This window comes from Lissotriton vulgaris, chromosome 6 (genome assembly GCF_964263255.1).
Source record: "Lissotriton vulgaris chromosome 6, aLisVul1.2, whole genome shotgun sequence".
NCBI lineage: Eukaryota > Metazoa > Chordata > Amphibia > Caudata > Salamandridae > Lissotriton > Lissotriton vulgaris.
Window position 1 is genome coordinate 1,211,190,570 of NC_141694.1, and position 22,243 is coordinate 1,211,212,812.

Consider the following 22,243-nt stretch of genomic DNA (forward strand, 5'->3'; position numbering starts at 1 on the left):
TGGGACCAGCCTGGCATCTAAAATGGCTGCAGTGCACGACAAAATTGTGGCATTCGAAAAAAGGCAAGATGGCGCAGCCGCTGGAAGAGATGTATCAACATATATCAGCCTCCTCAGCCACCCTCAGGAAACATAGGGGATTAGGATACGTCTCCCGCACCCCCTTATACCTAGTACTTTAATTAACGAAGCACAAAATGGCGAATTCCCGTTTCGCTACCAGTTTGCGGCCCAGTTCGCGGCCCGTGAAGCGCTTCTACCGTGAAAAATCATTTTTTTTTTATTTTCCCCACGGGACCCTTTAATAACCCCAACAACATTCCTAGGGGGTCAAGAGGGGGATACCTTGCCCCCTTTCATTAAATTCCCCCTTAGTTTTTCACCTTTTCTTCTCTCTCGATCCTACCGAGAGACAAGATGGCGGCCGCTCCAGACTGTCACGCAGCAAAAAAAAAAAAAAAGCTCACGCACAGCCGCTGGAAGAGATGTATCAACATATATCAGCCTCCTCACCCACCCTCAGGAAACATAGGGGATTAGGATACGTCTCCCGCACCCACTTATAACTAGTAATTTAATTTACGAAGCACAAAATGGCGAATTCCCGTTTCGCTACCAGTTCGCGGCCGCGCTTCTACCGTGAAAAATCATTTTTTTTTTATTTTCCCCACGGGACCCTTTATTAACCCCAACAACATTCCTAGGGGGTCAAGAGGGGGATACCTTGCCCCCTTTCATTAAATTCCCCCTTCGTTTTCCACCTCTTCTTCTCTCTCGATCCTACCGAGAGACAAGATGGCGTCCGCTCCGGACTGTTTAGAATGTTGACAGACACCGGAGAGCCAATCAGCTTTCTGCGCGCAAAGTTCCGATAAGCGAAAAGTAAGCGGACCGGATCGCTGCCCAGAGCGCTGTTACAGATATATATCTTGGTTTGAACGTTAATTTCTCAAAAACTACTGGAGCACATATATTGAGACCTAGCAAAGGCACATCGGGCTAACAGTCCCTACAATTTTGCCAAGTTTCGTGCAAATCCATTCAGCCGTTCGAGCTAAAAGTGAGTCCAACCGCCCTATGGAAAACTCAATGCAAAAAACGCGTTTTGGGACCCCCCTTTTTTCTCAGCCCCCCCTTGACGAAACCCCACCAAATTTTCAGGGGCTGCTCAGAAACAAAATGTGCCATTTTCCTGAAAATTTCAGCCGATTCCGTCCACAAACGCCAAAGTTATTAGACATAGAATTTTCAAAAGTCCCATAGAGAAAAAATTCTAACTATATATACCTACTGGCGATAGCCAGTAGGTAATATGTATATATATATATATATATATATATATATATATATATATATATTCACTGAAAAAACCATAGGTTTCAGGCCTTATATAGTTAGGAATTAGCATTTACAAAACATTTGAAATTCACTGAAAAAACCATAGGTTTCAGGCCTGATATAGTTAGGAATTAGCATTTAAAAAACCTTTGAAATTCACTCAAAAAACTATAACTTTTAGGGGTGTTAAAGTTAGCTGGACATTTCACTCATACAAAACCATTGAAATTGCTCCTATATAGTTAGCGGTACTAACTATATTTCGCGCACCCGCAATCCACTGCTGATAATGTCACATATTAGATCATTCATGACATGGTCAGTGACATCACTGATGACATCTCAAATGACATCACTGATGACATCACTGATGACATCATCCAGTGAATGTGATTTGCTTTGTTATTTAAATATGCATTATATATATAGATATATATATATAGCAATTTACATTGAAGAATGAGTGGATATATATAAATAAATATTTGGATGGAGGATTTAGTAGCAGTGTAATTGACTGTTTACTTGACCAATTTATAGTGTCTCACTAAATATAGTGGATAGTGACTAAACTGTGTTAATATCTGCATCACTTTGTCAGTTGTTGTGTAAACTGGTTCTACAGTTGGTTACTAGCTATGTGAAAGTCTATATTAGTTATTGGTTAGTTAACCGAGCATTTGTATGGGAGAGTGAAAGTGTGTGTGGTTCGGTGGGGGGTGTGTGACTGTCCAAAGATGTGTGAATAGTTGATTCAGTAGATATATGAAGTTAAAACTACATGTTCTAACAGTTGTTTGGGTGAGTGCATCTCTTTATGGGTGTGGTGATGAGCAAATATATGTCTCAAGGTACATGTCCAACAAACTAGAAAAATAAAAGTGTATGTGTCAATTGTTGTATATAAATAAGTATACATAAGACTCAATGATTGTGTGAGTGACTGTATGGATAACTGTATACTTCTAATAATGATTTTATAATTCACTAAGTATGACTTACTATCTAAATGAATAGATGAAGTGGTGTTTGTATAAGTGTGTAGCTAAGTAAATATGTAAGTATTATCCATTGTTTGCATAAGTGAGTAGGATGACTTCATATGTGAATAGGACGTGTGCTGGTGTGTAGTGTTGATATAGGTGTATAAGTATTTTTGATAGTGTTCTGTTGTTCATTGACAGCATGTATCAGTGAATCTACAGGTAAGTGATTAGATGTGTGTATACATATATGAATCACTGAGTGGGGCTTTATATACTTGTATTGCTGTGACAATGGATTCAAATATTATACTCTGTATTTTACAAAGAGTGATGAAAGATTTTACTAGTGTATGAAAAGGTGTATGTGATTGTCACGTGGATGATGTCATCAGTGATGTCATCAGTGATGTCATTTGAGATGTCATCAGTGATGTCACTGACCATGTCATGAATGATCTAATATGTGACATCATCAGCAGTGGATTGCGGGTGCACGAAATATAGTTAGTACAACTAACTATAGAGGAGCAATTTCAATGGTTTTGTATAAGTGAAATGTCCAGCTAACTATAACACCCCTAAAACTTATAGTTCTTTGAGTGAATTTCAAAGGTTTTTAAAATGCTAATTCCTAACTATATAAGGCCTGAAACCTATGGTTTTTTCAGTGAATTTCAAAGGTTTTTAAAATGCTAATTCCTAACTATATAAGGCCTGAAACCTATGGTTTTTTCAGTGAATTTGCAAGGTTTTTTAAATGCTAATTCCTAATTATATAAGGCCTGAAACTTATGGTTTTTTCATTGAATTTGCAAGGTTTTTTAAACGCTAACTCCTAACTATATAAGGCCTGAAACCTATGGTTTTTCAGTGAATTTCAAAGGTTTTTTTAATGCTAATTCCTAACTATATAAGGCCTGAAACCTATGTTTTTTTAGTGAATTTCAATGTTTTTTTAAATGCTAATTCCTAACAATATCAGGCCTGAAACCTATGGTTTTTTCATTTAATTTCGAAGGTTTTTTAAATGACAAATTTTTTTTTTGAAAACCTTTATTTTCAAGTCAGTGCACACAGCTATTTAGCCATACATCCCGGAGGCTAGGCAGCCTATCAACGATCAGAAGGCTAGTGTACAAGAAGCATGTTACCAAAGCGTGCCAAGGTTTTATTTTCTGTTTTTGTAGGAAATTAACTAAGACAAGAAGGAGAAAGCACCAAACTAGTGCTAAGAAGCAAGGCAATTTAAACATTTTTGCAACAGAGCCCGAACATGGGAAAGGCTAGGCCAAATAACCTAAAAGACAGTCAGAACAGTACCCAATTGCAAGACCCTAGGGGGGGGGGGGGGGGGGGGGGGATACAGGATAGATCTGCGAATAGAACGTGTGTTGGAGCCGTAGACTACGGGGTCAGTCGTTCTTCCAGGGGGGCGGTGTCAGGCGGTATGCAGATGTCACCCCTATACTCGTTCCAGGCCCCCCATATCTTTTGCCACTTTTTGGGTTTACCCCTGGCCACATAGACCGTCTTCTCTCGGAACATACACCAATCCATGTTGGCCTTCCACTGTACCACCTTTGGGGCTGTAGCAGCACCCCACATCTGTGCAATATCTCGCTTTGCGACCATGTTTCCCAGGGTGACCCATTGGGTTTGTGCACTGTTATAATCAGTAGGACCCCACACATTCAGGAGGCAGCATCGGGCCTCCGCCCGAGCATCCACCCCAGTCACTTCACTCATGATCATATGTATCCGCCTCCAGTAGGAGGCTACTGCACTGCACTCCCAGATAATATGCATAAAGGTGGCTAAAGCGCCACAGCCGCGCCTACAGAGGCCATCCACTGAATGACCCATGTGTATCAACCTGGGACCCGTCACATAAACCCTATGAAGAACTTTTAATTGAACCAGCCGCAGCCTGGCCGGGATAGCCACCTCCTTGGGGGAGGACACTGCACATTGCCAGTCTTCATCGTCTAGCTCTATCCCATGACGCACCCACTGGTCTTTCACCCCAAGGAGGAGGTCAGTACGGACATTAATACTTTTTTTATAAATTAAGGAAATGGCGCTGTCCGGCATGTGGCCGTCCAGCACCCTATCCTCCAACGGGGAATACTCCGGGATCTTCTCGCCCTCCGGCATAACTGCTAGAAGGGCATGACGCAGCTGGGCGTACCGGAAATTTTCTGTTCCACCCAGCTGGTACTCTGTCTGTAAAAGTGTAAAGGATTTTATCTCCCCTTTCACAATCATGTCTTCCACCTTAGATATGCCTATCATGTCCCACTTGTCGAATCCCTTCATGTGCCATAATTTGCCCAGTATTTTAGAATCAAAAATATGGGGTTGCCATCGTAAGACTACCCTTCCACCCCTGCGACTTTGTAATCGCCCGCCATATGTGTACAGCTGTCTTCTTTGGTCCCGACATTCGACCATCCAGAGATCTCGAGTATAGCGCCCTATGATACTTCCCGTCGTCCAGGAGCCACCGATCCATGGCATAACCTGGGTTTACTGCTGGACCGTAGAGGCCCTGATTAAGGGCTGCTAACTGGGAAGCCCAATAGTATCTCCGGATGTCAGGCAATGCTATACCCCCGTCATAACACGGGAGCGTAAGCTTCGTAATGGCGATGCGTGGTCTACCATCCCAGAGAAGGGCCCGTTGCAAACCCTCAACCTCCCTAAAGTAGCTGGATGGGACCGGATCCTGGGTATTTTGTAGAGCATATAGGAACCTAGGCAGGGACATCATTTTAAACAGTGCCGCACGCCCAGGCAGGGAAAGCGTTAGTTTTAGCCAGCCCTCTACGTCACGCCTGAGATGGACGAGAGGGGGAAGCAAGTTATTCACGTAGCGGACTTTGGGATCCGTTGAAATATAGATCCCCAAGTATTTAAATCCATGCCGCGAGACCTGTATGCCGCAATCCCTTGGAAGTCGAGGCGTCCCCCCTCTCAGCACATACAGGAGCGACTTCGACCAGTTAATAACCAGGCCAGAGTGCCGACCATAAAGACGGAGCACATCACACACCACAATGAGCGACTTACAGGGAGAGGTGAGATACAGCAAGATGTCATCCGCGTATAGTGACACCCGGTCCTCGAATCCAGGGGACCAGCGTATTCCATTTATATCTGGGTGGTGTCGCAGCCACGCAGCCAACGGTTCAAGTGCCAATGCAAACAACAGGGGTGACAGGGGGCAGCCCTGCCTGGTACCCCTGCGGAGAGCAAAGGACGCAGACACACGACCATTAACCGTTACATTGGCCAGCGGACTAGCGTACAGAAGATTGACCCACCCTATGAATTCCAAACCAAATCCGAACTTCGCCAACACTGCCCACAGGTAGTTCCACTCAAGGGAGTCGAACGCCATCGTAGCATCCAAAGACGCCAGGACGGCTGGCTCCCTGAGCGTGTGGGCCCTGGCGAGGGCCCCATGCAGTCTCCGAAGGTTAAGGGCAGTGTTGCGGTGTGGAATAAAGCCCGACTGGTCCGGGTGCACCAAGTCGCCAATCGCGCCAATCAAACGGTTAGCTAGCAATTTGGCCAGAATCTTGGGTTCAGCATTCAACAGAGAGATGGGACGATACGATCGACACAGGTCTCTGGGCTTCCCTTCCTTATGAATGACCACAATGGTGGCCAGTCTCTGGTCCAGGGGAAGCATGCCCGTCTCCCGCGCCTCCAGGAACATGTTCCGCAGGGGCGGGGAGATGACATCAGGCTTAATCTTATAGAGCTCCACGGGTATACCATTAGGGCCGGGCGCTTTACCGGACCTAAGGGAGCGAATGGCGAGGGCAATCTCATCGGCGGTAATATCTCTATCCAAGTCGTCCCGATCCGCTTCCGACAGACACGGGAGTTCCGCCCCTGCCAAAAGCTCCTCGGAGTCGGTCTCGGACTGGTCAGACACCGAGGTGTAAACAGCCTCAAAATAGTCCGCAAACGTCACGACAATGGCACTCGGATCGGTGACAGTCACGCCGTCCTCCCCCAACACCTCTGGGACCACCCGGCTGGCTCTCTCTTTTTTGTCCAACCAAGCGATAAGCTTGCCCGCCTTATCCCCGACATCGTAGATCCTACCCTGTTGCTCTCTGCTCATGACCTTGGCAGCGTCAGTGACAGTAGCCCGATATTCTGACTGTTTGAGTGAGAGAACATGGAGTAGGTCCGGTGTAGGGTCGACTTCCAGTTGGGAGTCCAGATCTTTAATCTCAGATTCGATATGCACCACATCCTCGTCTCTGCGTCTCCGAACATCAGCAATAAGGGAGAACGCCTCACCCCTCAAGACCATCTTAAATGCCTCCCATAGGGTGATAGCCGATGTAACCGACCCAGAGTTCTCAGAAAAATAGAGCTCAATAGCCTTGGCCATGAGTCCGCGAGTCCTGGGGTTGCGGAAGTACCATGGATTAACCGGTACCACCCTCTCGGTCACCACAATATTGAAGTCAAAGCACATCCAGACCGGAGAATGGTCTGAGATGCCCCTAGCCATCAATCGGGCCTCAGAAACTGCCGACGCGTGGGCCGCTAGAGCCAGAACATAATCGATTCTGGAGAAGCTTCCATGTGCCCCTGAGTGGAATGAGTACTGACTTTGGGTAGGATGCATGAGTCGCCAGCAGTCAATAAGTCCCATAGTATCCAGGAAGTCGGGTAGCCATGATTGCGAACTTCGGAGATCTCTGGGTGGATGTCTGTCTAGGGTTCCCGAACAAACTGAATTGAAGTCACCTCCTATGATAAGCAAACCCTCAGGTAGACCCAAAATGGCGCTCCCAAGATCCTGAAACGTGTTGTTTTGCAACACAGGGGGAACGTAAACCGAAACCAGAACCAAAGACCGTCCCTCCCATCTTCCCGACACAGCAACGTACCGCCCCCTCTCATCAGCAACACTAGAGTCAATCTCGAGAGGGAGAGATGCGCGCACCATGATCCCCGCCCCCCGGGACCCCGAAGAGAACCCAGAGTGTGCCACCATCTTGAATCCCTTCCTATTAAGCGCTTGGCACGTATTTCCCACCAAGTGTGTCTCTTGTAGCAAAATAACGTCAGGCATACATCTTTTAAACAGTTGTAGAACCACACCTCTCTTTATGCGATCCCCCAGCCCGTTGACGTTCCAACACAATACTTTTAGTTTCATACCCCCCATCGTCAAATCGTGGGCCTTTGCCGATCCTGGCAGGCATCATAGTTACACAAGTAGAAAAATTACAGTCTTTACGTTGCCTTAAAGAAGAGAAAGAGAAAAAAGGAAAAAACACACAACCAACAATCAAACCACCCCCCTCCCTGCACCCCTGCATCAGACTAAATAGCCCCCCCAACCAGCAGTGTGCCTGTCGCCCCAGAAAACTACGCTACAGAAATACCCTAGAGGAGAAAGGATATCGCACAGGCACCCCCGCCACACTCCATAACAAAGCGAAGGATATGCATTATAAAGTGCAGTAGTGTGACATCGGTTGTCGCCAACAGTTCCACCGTCCGATAAAGTTGCGAAAGTAGACTCTACTCCTGTTGCTCAGGGCCTCCCGAGGCGCCCTCCTAATGTTCCTCTCGTTCATCATGTCTCTGAGGCAAAGTGTCCAATCACTCGCTCACCACTTCAGGCAAATCGAAAAATATAGCACAGCCATCATGTTCAACGCGCAGTTTCACAGGGAACATCATCGAGTACTTCATCCCAAGGTCTCTAAGGCGCCTCTTCACCCCCGCAAAACTTTGTCGCTGCCGCTGTACAGACCGAGTGAAGTCCGGATAAAAGTTTATGTCCTCATTCTGGAACTTGAGCGGCCCGTTCCTTCTTGAGGCCTGCAGGATAGCGTCCCGATACTTGAAATTAAACAGCCGTGCTATAATGGGTCTCGGTGGGGCACCCAGTTTCGGGCGTTTCCCCCGGGATTCTATGAGCTCGCTCCACTGAGAAGAAACGGCTGAGGCCCGCAGGAGCCAGATGAGTTTGCACCAGGTCTTCCACAAAGAGATCAGTGGCCGATTCCTCTGCCCCTTCCGGTACACCAATCATTCGAACGTTCTGTCGCCTGGCACGTCCTTCAAAATCATCCAGTCGCCTCGAGAAAAGATCGTTGGCCGACTTCAAGTCTCGGACCTCGGTTTGTAGGTCCGATACATCCGTTGTGAGGCTTGTGGTTTTAATATCCAGTGATTTGACCCTATCGTTGGTCTTACCCAGATCGGCTCTAATCAAATTGATCTCAATCGCCAAAGTGTCGACTTTATGCGTCAGGACCTCGTGTTGTTTGTGCATCTCCGTTTTGATGCCCGCAATGGCGCCCATAACGTCTCGAAGTGTCGGGTCCGACGTGTCTGGCGACTCTTCTCGATGAGAGTCCTTTGGCCGGGCAGCCGCACCTGGTGAATTCTTCTGCTGGGCGTAGCAATCCATTTTGTTCGACTGGGAATAAGTAGTTTTCCTACTTACTCGATTCGTCGCCTTGTCTGGCTCGCCCTTGCCCGCCATGATGGTTTCGGGGACCAGAAAATGGGTCGTGTACGAAGGCCACCCCGGCTATGCAAAGCGACTTCCAAGTGTCGCGGCCACCAGTCGTTCCTCAGCGATGGATCACTACGTAGCTCGGCGTGCTTCGTAGGGCCAGCGGAGTAGTCACTCTCACAGCACTCCGTTCATGTGTTACAGCGTCGCCGTCGTCAGCCACCACACAGGCAATAGCACGTCCCTGGCACGACTTTCCAACACGGTGTAACTCCGTCTAGGAGTGTCGGATTTTGAATCAGACAGCGGGTCCTGTCTCAACAACCGTTCACCCACAGTATTCCACTGCCGTGGATCAGGATTTCCATCAGGATTTATGCGGAGGGTCTCCGGAGCTCCGAGCTTACGCGGCCATCTTGCTTGCCCGTGAAGCTCCTCCTCTAAATGACAATTTTTAAATGTATTAATTGTTATTTTTTTTTATACTGATTTACTACATTTTTGCAGGCAAGTGTTCAGAGGGCACCCCCCCTTTTTACAACACTCTGCAGCGCAGCTCCATGGCGCTTACTGGAGATACCTGCTGGACTAGTTGCCCTCTAGGGGACCTCTGGATTGAAGAAGAATTCATTCTTCTGCACGCCACAGGGAAGTGTAATGAAGCCACGCCCCTTTTTACACCTCTCTGCAATGCAGCCCCCAGGCGTGTTTGCAGAGGGGGAACTAATTCCCCTTGCATAATGGGGTTCCCTGTGGGCCAACTAGCCCACCAGAAACCTCCAGTATGCGCCAGGGGGCTTCGTTGCAGAGAGGTATAATGAGGCCACACCCTTTTTTACACCTCTCTGCAGCGCAGCCCCCGGGCGTGTTTGCAGAGGGGGAACTAATTCCCCTTGCATACTGGGGGTCCCTGGGAGTCAACAAGCCCACCTGGAACCTGCAGTATGCGCCAGGGGGCTGCATTGCAGAGAGGTGTATTGAGGCCACACCATTTTTTACACCTCTCTCCAACGCAACCCCTGGCGCATTTGCAGAGGAGGAACTAATTCCCCTTGCATACTGGGGGTCCCTGTGGGCCAACTAGCCCACCTGGAACCTTCAGTATAAGCCAGTGGGCTGCATTGCAGAGAGGTGTAATGAGGCTACACCCTTTTTTACACCTCTCTGCAATGCAGGCTCCCGGCATGTTTGCAGAGGGGGAACTAATTCCCCTTGCATACTGGGGGTCCGTGGGGGGCAACTAGCCCACCAGGAGCCTCCAGTATGCGCCAGGGGGCTGCTTTGCTTTGCCCCAGAGGGTGGCGGTCCCTGGGGCAGTGCGGGGGGTATTGGGCATCCCCCACACTTCTTTATCACTATACCTCCGCGATTTGGTCCCCCTGGTGGGTAATTTTTAAATAAACATACTGGGTTTTAAAAAAACAAACATTTTTGGCCTTGGGGGTCCTTGTGGGACCCCCTGAGCAGGCCTTTGGGGTCAGGGTGCTTCTACCCTGCCCCCTTTTTTTTCTACACATTTGTTTTTCTGCTTTCTTGTGCCTCGGTCTACCTAGCAGAAGATGGATGCCAACACAGCCAATGAGCATGCTGCTTTCTCGGGAAGGCATGCTGATTGGCAGCCACTGTCTGTCAATACTCCAAACCAGGAAGTGTTGGCAGCCATCTTGTGCCTCGGTAGAACCAAGACACAAGAAAGCAGTGAAACAAAGGTGGAAAACACGCTAGGGGGTCAGGGCTGCCAACAATTTCTGTTTTGGAGTGTTGACAGACATTGGCAGCCAATCAGCATTGGCAGCAAATCAGCATGCAGCTCGCGCACGCGAAGGTCCACGCACGGTACGTGTACCGTGCGCACACGGTACGCGTACGGTACGCGTACGGTACGCGTACGGTGCGCGCTTATAGATATATACATTCCTTTTGATTTTCTCAGGAACTACTGGAGGGATTTACACCATTTAGGCAAAAGGGCGCTCTGCGAACCGAGCTCTACCTCTCTGCCAAATTTGGTGTAATTCCGTTCAGCCGTTCGGGCTGTAGCCGTGTCTAATCGTCCTATGGAAAATAACATGGGGAAAACACGTTTTGGGACCCCCTATTTTCTCTGCCCCCACTTGACGATTCCCCCTAAAACTTTCAGTGAAGGAGCGGGCCATCTTCTTTGAGAAATTCGCGAAGATTCATCAACCGGCGCCAAAGTTATTCCCAATAGAATGTTGCGGATTTCCTATGGAAACTAGGTACTAACTATATATACCTACTGGCGACTGCCAGTAGGTTATATATATATATATATATCCAGAATACCTCGCAGATTAACCTCGCTTCAGCGCGAAATCACGAGCGTCCACCCAAGTTGTAAGTGCATTATTTTATTTCCTTTTGCAAAGAGTCAAGATGTCACTGACCATGTCATGAGTGATGTAATATGTGACGTCATCAGCAGTGCATTGCAGGCGCGCAAGTTATAGTGAGTCCAACTAACTATAACGTGGGAATTTCAATGGTTTTATGTCAGTAAAATTTCCAGCTAACTATAACTGGTGTCAAACCTATGGTTTTTTCAGTGAATTTAATAGGTTTTTTAAATGCTAATTCCTAACTATAACTGGTGTGAAACCTATGGTTTTTTCAGTGAATTTCATAGGTTTTTTAAATGCTAATTCCTTTCTATATCGAGTTTCTAACCTATGTTTTTTTTTACAATTTGCTGTTTTGTGTAAGTATTAATTTGTAAGTTTTTTTTTAATCATTTTTTCCTGGGTCGCTCTGGGTGCGCGCTCCGGTAAGCTCTCCGGTAAGCTCTCCGGTAAACTCACCGGTAAGCTCTCCGGAAAGCGCACCCAGAGCGCTACTTTCGTTCGTGAAAAAAATATGAATGAAAAGTTAATAATAACGCAAAACATTTCGTACCATACAAATAAAAGCAGTTTTTTTTAAGAAGGAAATGAAAATGATTGTGCATTTCCGTAAAACTATGATGACGTCACTTCGGCGCGCAACGTAAGCGCCCCCGAAAGCACCTACGCTCGCGCCGCGTGTGCGCCTCCGGAAGCGCCTACGTTCGCGCCGTGTATGCGCCCCGGAAGCGCCTACATTCGCGCCGCGTGTGCGCCCCCGGAAGCGCCTACGTTCGCGCCACGTGTGCGCACCCGGAAGCGCTCCGGAGCGCGCAGCGTCAGCGCGTCAAGCCATGTGACCTTAAAATAACACTTTTCATTGGTTGCTAACAGTTTTTTTTACAAAGAATGACATCCCCACCCATTTCCTTCACTTCTTCTTTCACTTTTGTGACTGCAAGACCTGCCTTTTTGCTCCTGGATCCTTCTTGGGTTAATCATGGCTGCCAGACCATCCAGCAGTGATGAAGAACTTGAATTCATCAATGAAGAGCCTGATCAACGAAAGGTGAAGGAACATTTTATTTGGAAATTTTTTAAAATACCACCTAACCAAAAAAAGGTGAATGCTCCAAAAGTGGAGTGCAGGATCTGCAAAGAAGTCCTATCACGGGGTAACCCCTTAAAAAAATACTCATTTGGAAACTTCACGATGATCCGGCATGTGGAGAGGAAGCACCCCCAGAATTTTGCCCGGGAAAGTGTCAGGGCGCTGGCACAAGAGGTTCCCAGTGATGGGGCCTCTACATCCACCGGAGGAGCAACTTCTTCTGGGAGGGGGCAATCGCAGGAGCTGGTGCCAAACATTCAACCTGCTTTTAACCATGGTGCCCTCAGATGCAGATACTGCAATCAACTGCTTACCTTTGGAGAACAAAGTGTACAGCTCATGGTTCGAGCATTAGAAAACCATCGCTGCCCTTTCCACCCCTAATTTTTTTTGTTCTTTTTGCTCCTGTTGAGCAGTTTCCATTCCCTGTTTTTGTTCCTGTTTAGAAAAAAGAAGAAAACAAGTGCGCCACATTATTCCTACGTCAGGTGTAATGTATGCAAAAGGGACGTATTGACGCAAGAAAGGGTCGTACAGATGACGCAGTGAAATCTATGAGATATCACTGCGTCACTTTTATGACGCTGTTGCGTCCAAATCTTACGCCTGTTTCACAGCAGGCGTGCAGGCGCTTTCACATGGGGCTTGGCCCCATGTGAAAAGATACATTGCTGGAGTTGCTTCATTTTTGTGACACACTCCAGCAATGCTTCACTTTTGCGCTTACAGATACGTCTGAAATACTAACGTATCTAAAAGAACTTCCAACATAATACGTCATAAATTTAATATGACGCATGAGTAGAAGACTGAAGGACTCATTTATGAGGCCATGCGTCACTTTAACGCCACCGATGCGTTACTTTTTGTGACGCACCAGTGCTGTAAAAAATGTACCTTATTCAGTCATATTTACAAAGTGACACATCTAGGTAGTTGCATCACTTTGTAAGCACCTGCGCCACATTATTCCTACGTCAGGTGTAATGTATGCAAAAGGGACGTATTGACGCAAGAAAGGGTCGTAGAGGTGACACAGTGAATAAACTGGAGGCCTCATTTCTGAAAAGTGATGCATCGCTGCGTGAAAACAGCGATGGGTCACTTTTCTGTGCGCACTCCTTACGACATTCCAGATGTGTCATATTTAATGTATGACGAATCATGTAGCAAGGAGTTACAGATACGTCAGTATTTCTGACGTATCTGTAAACATAAAAGTGACGCATTGCTGGAGTGGGTCACAAAAGTGATGCAACTCCAGTAATGCGTCCTTTCACATGGGGAAAGCACCATGTGAAAGGTCTTGCGTCAGTCTTACACCTGCTGTGAGGCAGGCGCAAGATTTTGACGCAACAGCATCCTAAAAGTGACGCAGTGAAATCTCATAGATTTCAATGCGTCGCTATTACGAAGCTTTTTGCGGGGGAACGCCCCCTCTGCATACATTATACCTGACGCAGGTATAATGTGGCGCAGGGTTTTAAAAAGTGACCCATCTACCTAGATGCGTCACTTTTTTAATATAGCGCAACGAGGCTCATTTTTTTACACCGCTGGTGCGATGCGTCACTCTGCTGTGTGCACTCCTTACGACATTCCAGATGTGTCATATTTACTGTATTACGAATCATGTCGCAAGGAGTTACAGATACGTCAGTATTTCTGACGTATCTGTAAACACAAAAGTGACGCATTGCTGGAGTGCGTCACAAAAGTGACGCACTCCAGTAATGCGTCCTTTCACATGGGGAAAGCACCATGTGAAAGGTCTTGCATCAGTCTTACACCTGCTGTGAGGCAGGCGCAAGATTTTGACGCAACAGCATCCTAAAAGTGACGCAGTGAAATCTCATAGATTTCACTTCGTCGCTATTAACAAGCTTTTTGCGGGGGAACGCCCCCTCTGCATACATTATACCTGACGCAGGTATAATGTGGCGCAGGGTTTTAAAAAGTGACCCATCTACCTAGATGGGTCACTTTTTAAATATAGCGCAACGAGGCGCATTTTTTTACACCGCTAGTGCGATGTGTCACTTTTCTGTGCGCACTCCTCACGACATTCCAGATGTGTCATATTTAATGTATGACGAATCATGTTGCAAGGAGTTACAGATACGTCAGTATTTCTGACGTATCTGTAAACACAAAAGTGACGCATTGCTGGAGTGCGTCACAAAAGTGACGCAACTCCAGTAATGCGTCCTTTCACATGGGGAAAGCACCATGTGAAAGGTCTTGCTTCAGTCTTACACCTGCTGTGAGGCAGGCGCAAGATTTTGATGCAACAGCATCCTAAAAGTGACGCAGTGAAATCTCATAGATTTCACTGCGTCGCTATTACCAAGCTTTTTGCTGGGGAACGCCCCCTCTGCATACATTATACCTGACGCAGGTATAATGTGGCACAGGGTTTTAAAAAGTGATCCATCTACCTAGATGCTTCACTTTTTAAATATAGCGCAACGATGCACATTTTTTTACACCGCTGGTGCGTCACAAAAAGTGACGCACAGGCGGCGCAAAACTGTCGCAATGCCTTCATAAATAAGGCCCTGGATTTTCTCCGTGCTTCGCTCCCCGGTGCGCTTCCCGGTGCGCGTACCGGGCGCTCCCCCCGCGCAAATCAAAAAAAAATATTTTTTTAAAATGCCCCGCGGGACCCTATTTTAGCCCACACATCAAACCTAGGGGGTCAGGAGGGGGTCTACCCTGCCCCCTTATAGTCATTTCTCCCTTTTTTTTATGTCCCCACCGAGACACAAGATGGCGTCGCTCCGGACTGTTTCGAATGTTTACAGACACCCGTGAGCCAATCAGCTTTCCGCGCGGAAGTCGCGTGTCGCGCCTGGTGCGCTCCCCGGTGCGCGCACCGGAGCGCGCCTATAGATATATATATTTTTTTTAACATAAATTACTCAAAATCCACTGGAGCACATATCTTGAGACATAGCAAAGGCACATCGGGCTACCAGTCCATACAATTTAGCCAAGTTTGGTGGAAATCCATTCAGCCGTTCGGGCTAAAAGTGAAATCGACTGCCCTATGGAAATTAACATGGGGAAAACGCATTTTGGGACCTCCCTTTTATCTCTGCTCCTGCTGAACGAATCCCCCCCAACCTTTCAGGGAAGGATCAGAACGCCGCGAGGCCATTTTGAGGAAATTTTCAGGCAGATTTGTCAACCGGCGCCAAAGTTATCCCAAATAGAATTTTGAGATTTAACATTGAAAAAAATCCTAACTATAACTACCTACTGGCGACCGCCAGTAGGTAATATATATATATATATATATATATTTTTTTTTTTCAGAACAACTTGGCAGTGTCCCCCACCAGAGTATCCACGGCCCACGGCACAGAGGGATTCCACGGGAAGTCAAGTTTTGAAATATATTTATTTTTTCATTTTTTTCATCTCTGACACCAAGTGCAAAGAACCAAAGGGACAGTCGACGCGTTTCGGCGGATGCCTTCAACTGGACCATAGAGTCCCACCGTCTAGACTGTCTTTTTAAAGTGATAAAGTGCATAAGATCCCTTGCTTATTTCCATTAAAAACATAGACTAGACTGTTAACCCACATTTTACTTTTCTTGATATGGCATATTAAGGCTGCCATTCTCTTTCAATTTAGTTTTTTTTACATTTTCATGTTCAGACATTGTTGGCGGTGTTTTCAGTAAAGTACTTTTTTTCTTAAGGTCAAAGGAGGTGGAGGACATTCATATGCAAACACTAAACATGAGGTTCTTAAAAATAGTAAAAATCATATTCATGATCGTATCTAAAGTCAGATTGGAGCGGGAAAAGTAAAGATTAAGGAATGGAGAAATAGAAGGACAGATGAATGGGAAATTAGATAGAAAAAGGGGAAGGAAAGATCGTAGGAGGGAAAGAGAAAAGAAGATATGATGAGTATTGGAATTTGTACAGAGGGTAATGTAAAAGGAAGGAGGGTGTTTTACAGAGGATGCCAACGGGAAAGTATATAATAATAGGAACATGTATAATAACAAGCAAGGAGGACAGGGTCAACCTTCTCTAAATAAAACTTATTACAGATCTGACCCTGGAATTCCTATTGTGAGACAGCCAAGAAAGGGACTGCAGTTGGACTCAAGCTGAGTTGAAAATGAAACTTAAATTAGATTATTATTAGAATAAAATTAGAAGATGACAATGGGTTATAAAGACCATGGAGTAAGGTAAGTTGTCCCCAAGCGATTTCAATTTATCGTACAAATAGGGAGAAAGAAGAAAAAGTGACATGTGCAAAGTGCAAATTACACGTCAGCAAAATATCAATTTGGATCAATCATTGACTCCCACTCGCCATGTCTTCAATGTTTAGGCAAAGAAGTTGTAATGGAGTGAAGTACTTTGTACAAACTATACCTTACAAGCCTATGTTTTAAAAGTTAACAGCCTCATGAGACATATTTTGAACCCAAAGAATTGAAGTGACAAGTGCATAGTGCAAATATATTGTGCAAAATTGCAATTTCTAGGTTACAATGCATTGTCTTTCTCCAGATAATCTTTACAGTATTTCTCATGAACAAAAAAATGTACGCTTGGGATGTTACACAGTCTAAATATTCAACATAGATGTTTCTAATGCTCAGTCCGTTTTCAGTCTTATTCTCGCTGTCATGATCCTTTCAGGGTTGTCTTACTCCCATCGACCATCAAAAAATGAAGATTTTCTTCATATCTAATGATTGACCTATCCTTCAGTTGGGTACCATGTTGGAAAGATGATTTTCATTCCTTGCTATTATTTCTTCTCTCATCTCTCTCTCAACTTTCATCCTTTTAGTTTTTTCTGAGTGTTTCTCTGAGCAATTGGATTTTCAAGGTTCAGACTTCCGTAGTTTTTATGAATGAACATGTATATATATATATTCACTGAAAAAATATTGGTTTCAGGGACGTTATAGTTAGAAATTAGCATTTAAAAAACCTTTGACGTTATAGTTAGTTTGACATTTCACTTGTACAAAACCAGTGACATTCAGCCATCATAGTTAGTTCAGCTAACTATAACTCACGGCCATGCAATGCACTGCTTATGATGTCACATATTACATCATTCATGACATGGCCAGTGACATCACTGATGATATCACTGCTGACATCTCAAATGACATCACTGATGACATCACTGAGTGTGTATGTTGTAACTGGTATTGAGGTGTCTATTGTTTCGAAAATGGTAGTCTGTATTTTAGAGTGGGTGTATCAAAGGTTATATGAGAGTGTGAGGAGGTGCATAAGATTATCATGTGGATAATGACATCAGTGATGTAATTTGAGATGTCATCAGTGTTGTCACTGACCGTGTCATGAATTATGGTATATGTGACATCATCAGCAGTGCATTGCGGGGGCACGAGTTATAGTTAGCTGAACTAACTAAAACGGCCAAATATCACTGGTTTTGGACAAGTGAAATGTCCAATGAACAATGTTCAACTAACTATAATATTCCTGAAACCGATGTTTTTTTCAGTGAATTTCAAAAGGTTTTTTAAATGCTAATTTCTAGCTATAATGTCCCTGAAACCTATGGTTTATTCAGTGAATTTCAAAGGTTTTTTAAACGCTAATTTCTAACTATGCCTACAGAGGTAGGACAAGTGCAGAAAGAGCTAGAAAGGTGCAGATAGAAGCAAGAGAAATGCAGAAAGAACCAACACAGGTGCCGAAAAAAGTCTTGTTTCAAAGTCATCCTGTGCCTCCACCTTTTGCTGATGGGTACTGGTGGTAACTGACTCTGACTAACCAGGCCTAGAGCCAGTGCTATGCTAATAGAATACAGTGAAAACACCTACATACACTAGGGTACACTATGAGTTGGGGTACCCCTGGGATTGGTATGACCTCCCCTGTAAGGCCCTAATACATAATAAAACAACCTCTAAGACAGACATGCAGAAAGAGGCTTCTTTAACTAGTAGTCACGTTTGCAGAGTGGTAGAGAAAGGGTGCTGGGCCTCCGACCAGCGCTCAGGAATTCTGCTGCGTAGGATTTACAGGAGGGCTTCTTGGACCCCAAAGTCCCTCAGGAGTAAAGATGACTTCATCCCCATTAAGTAGACTGGCAGGAGGTGCGTATGCAGAGTGGTGGAGAGAGGGGTGTGGACTCCGAAGACGTCTTAGCAATCCCACTGTGTCAGACTTACTGGAGGTAACAAGAGGGGTTGTTGGCCCAGAGGCCATCCTTGGGGACCAACTCTGCAAATGTACCTTCTGGCATACTCTTGGTTGGGGGAAAAAGTCCCCTTTCCTCATGAGGGTCTCTGGGGGCCACCTAGCCCACCAGGGACCTCAAGTAAGCCCCACACAGCTTGATTGCTGAGAGTGGTCAGAGGACACGCCCCCTTTTACGCCATTATGCAAATGCGATTCCTGGTGCACTGCTGCTTGAGGGATGAAGTCCACTTGTGTCCGAAGGCCCTCAAGACACAGGAGGAAATCATCGCCCACCAGCAGTGCGCCAAGAGGAGCGTTTGGAGGGTGGTGTAAAAAGCGCCATGCACAAGGAGATGATGGACGGAGAACTGAAACTTTTCAGACACTCACCCACAGTCACAGATCTGGGTTGAATCCATCATCGTTCTTTAGCTCACTTCGCCACCCCAGTTAAGCCATAGCTATATGCAAATCAGTCTTGACTCTGTGCCTCATGGGAACAGTCTAGACTGAACTGCCAAGCTATGTCTTTCCTAGACTGGAAACAAGCATCCTGGGACCGGTTTCGGACTAACTGCCCTCATCAGCCAGGTTAGCTTGAACCCAGAGGCAAACTGAGCAAGGGACCCACGTCTGGGCATACCCTGCCAACCTAGGGAGAATAAAGCAAACACAAGGAGATGATGGATGGAGCGCTTTAACTTTTCAGACACTCACCTCCGGTCACAGATCTGGGATGAATCCATCATCGTTCTTCAGCTCACTTTGTTACCCCAGTTCAGACCTAGCTATATGCAAGTCAGTCTTAACCCTGTGTCTCATGGGAACAGTCTAGACTGAACTGCAAAGCCATGTCTTCCCTGGACCTGAAACAAGCATCCTAGGACCTGTTTCCGGCTAACGGCCCTCATCAGCAAAGCTAGCTTGAATCCAGTGGCAAAGTGAGCTAGGGACCCAAGTCTGGTCATACTCTGCCAACTTAGGGTGGTCAAAGCAAACACAAGGAGATTATAGACAAAGCGCTGAAACTTTTCAGACACTCACCCCAGTCACAGATCTGGATTGAGTCCATCATCGTTCTTTAGCTCATTTTGCCACCCCACTTCAGACATAGCAATATGCAAATCAGTCTTGACCCTGTGCCTCATGAGAACAGTCCAGCCCGAACTGCCAAGCCATGTCTTCTCTGGACCAGAAACAAGCATCCTGGGACCAGTTTCCGGCTAATGGTCCTCATCAGTCAAGCTAGCATGAATCCAGTGGGAAAGTCAGCAAGGGACCCACGTCTGGGTATACCCTGCCAACTTACGGCAAAAAAAGCAAACACAAGGAGATGATGGACGGAGCGCTGAAACCTTTCAGACACTCACCCCAGTACCAGATCTATATATATATATATATATGTATCAAAACAAAACCCTTTCAGGCATAGAGTGACGCATAAATTATGCAAAAAGGAAGGAGAAAACTCTGGGTAGTTCTCCAGTTTAGGTGGAAAGCAGCACTCTCAACACCAGCGACACTCTAGATCTGCTCACCTCAAATGTCTGTTTTTCTATCCAAGTTTTTAAGCATGGGATTAGCACAGTGCCATCCACGCCGAGATAGAAAATGACAAAGCCTTTTGCTATTTCTACAGCAAATTCTTTAAGCATAGGACTAGCACAGTGCTGTCCTTGCCGAGCTGTAAAATGACAAACGCCATTTATCACTCCAGGCACAGTATTACAGCTTTGAATTGGTAAAATACCAACCCAAGCAAACCTGAAATGAGTAAAAGCAACCCCTGACACAGTGTTTCTCACTAATTAGAGCTCTTCATAGAGGTATAGCTTTGTCCAGACACAAGGGAGCACCCAGTATAAGTCAAAACAATATATATATATATAAACTGTAAACTGACGAAGGCAAGTGCTGAAACGCGTCTTTACTTTTTTGTGCAATAAACCGAATTGGTTTAACTTACTGAGACTGCTGGTGTGTCGACTTTGGTCTGGCAGAGGAGCTGTGAATATATATATATATATATATATTGCGCTCGAACAACCTTGTATTCCCAAGGAAAAGATGACAGCACTCGGGGGGTACCTTCCCTCACACAGTAGTTTATTTACTACAAGCGCGCCACAGACGCGTTTCGGCTCTTGGCCTTCGTCAGTGTGTGATTTACACATAAACAACCGGTACATGATATAGATTGCAAAGTACACAGGTTACACCTCTCAGTCGACATCGACAGAGGACCAAAACTTTCCCAACCACTGCGGGCGCCATCTTGTAACGGCAAAAAATACATACATTTATGTTTGTGATGAATGTACTGCACGTAATCATACCTACAGATAGGTAAGAATGCGTAGATGGGAGATGTTATTCACAATGCTAGTGGATTATTGAACACTGTTTGATATAGCCGTGGATCGGCAATGGTCCCCTAAAAACAAAGAGAGATTACTCTATGTGTAACCTGAAATGCAAAATTATATATCTCAAATAGATAAACCATAAACATATCATACAAAGTGCAAAGGGTGAGGGGTACCAGGGGAAACCGTGAAGATGTGCCAGTGGTGTATTTTAATCTAGTTACTGTTGGCTAAACGAGTAACATAGGAAACAAAGAGCCCTTCGAATCCTATTAAAGTGCCACTTATCCTGGGTGATGTATATATAAGAAAGATAAAAAAGAGATGATAAAGATCAATAGAACTTCTGCATATGTGAGTTACATGTGAGCTCGAGAGGCAGTTTGTTAATTCATCTTCATAACCTCCACCACATGCTTATGCAAAAGCCTACAATATATATACACATGCACACACGCAGTGATAATATATACTCTCTGACCCATATTTTTGCAAGAATGGAATACAGTTAATTATAGGAACAGACATGATGTTATTTGCCTAAATGGACGACCATTTCTTCCCCACTGTTCATCCCCTTGGGCCACTTCGTGGAGAGGTCTATTATATAGCGTGACTCAAGTCTGCGTAGTCGTCGCAGGCGGTCACCCCCTCTAGCATTGTTTTTTATGGTGTCAAGACCAAAATACTGGAGTTGATTGCGGTCCCTGTTGTGTTTTTCGGCAAAATGCCGGGCAACTGGGTATGCCTGATCGGCTTTGTCGATGGCTCTTAGGTGTTCTAAAATCCGCAACTTCAGCATATTGATGGTGCTCCCTATATAGCGGAGGCCGCAGGGACACACCAAACAATAGACAGCTAGGGGAGTACTGCAGGTGATAAACTGTTTTATGTGCAGTTTTTTGCCGGTGTCTTGATTGTCTACTGAAAGTACTGTTTTACTCCCAGCACACGCTTTGCATTTCCCACAAGGGAAGAAACCACTCATAGATTTCAGAGTATTACTTTTAGGCAGTGGTCTCTCCAAGTGGCTAGTCACCAGTGTTTCTCTCTAATTAGAGCTCTTCATAGAGGTATAGCTTTGTCCAGACACAAGGGAGCACCCAGTATAAGTCAAAACAATATATATATGTAAACTGACGAAGGCAAGTGCTGAAACGCGTCTTTACTTTTTTGTGCAATAAACCGAATTGGTTTAACTTACTGAGACTGCTGGTGTGTCGACTTTGGTCTGGCAGAGGAGCTGTGAATATATATATATATATATATATATATATATATATATATATATATATATATATATATATATATATATATATATATATATATATATATATATATATATATATATATATATATATATATATATATATATATATATATATATATATATATATA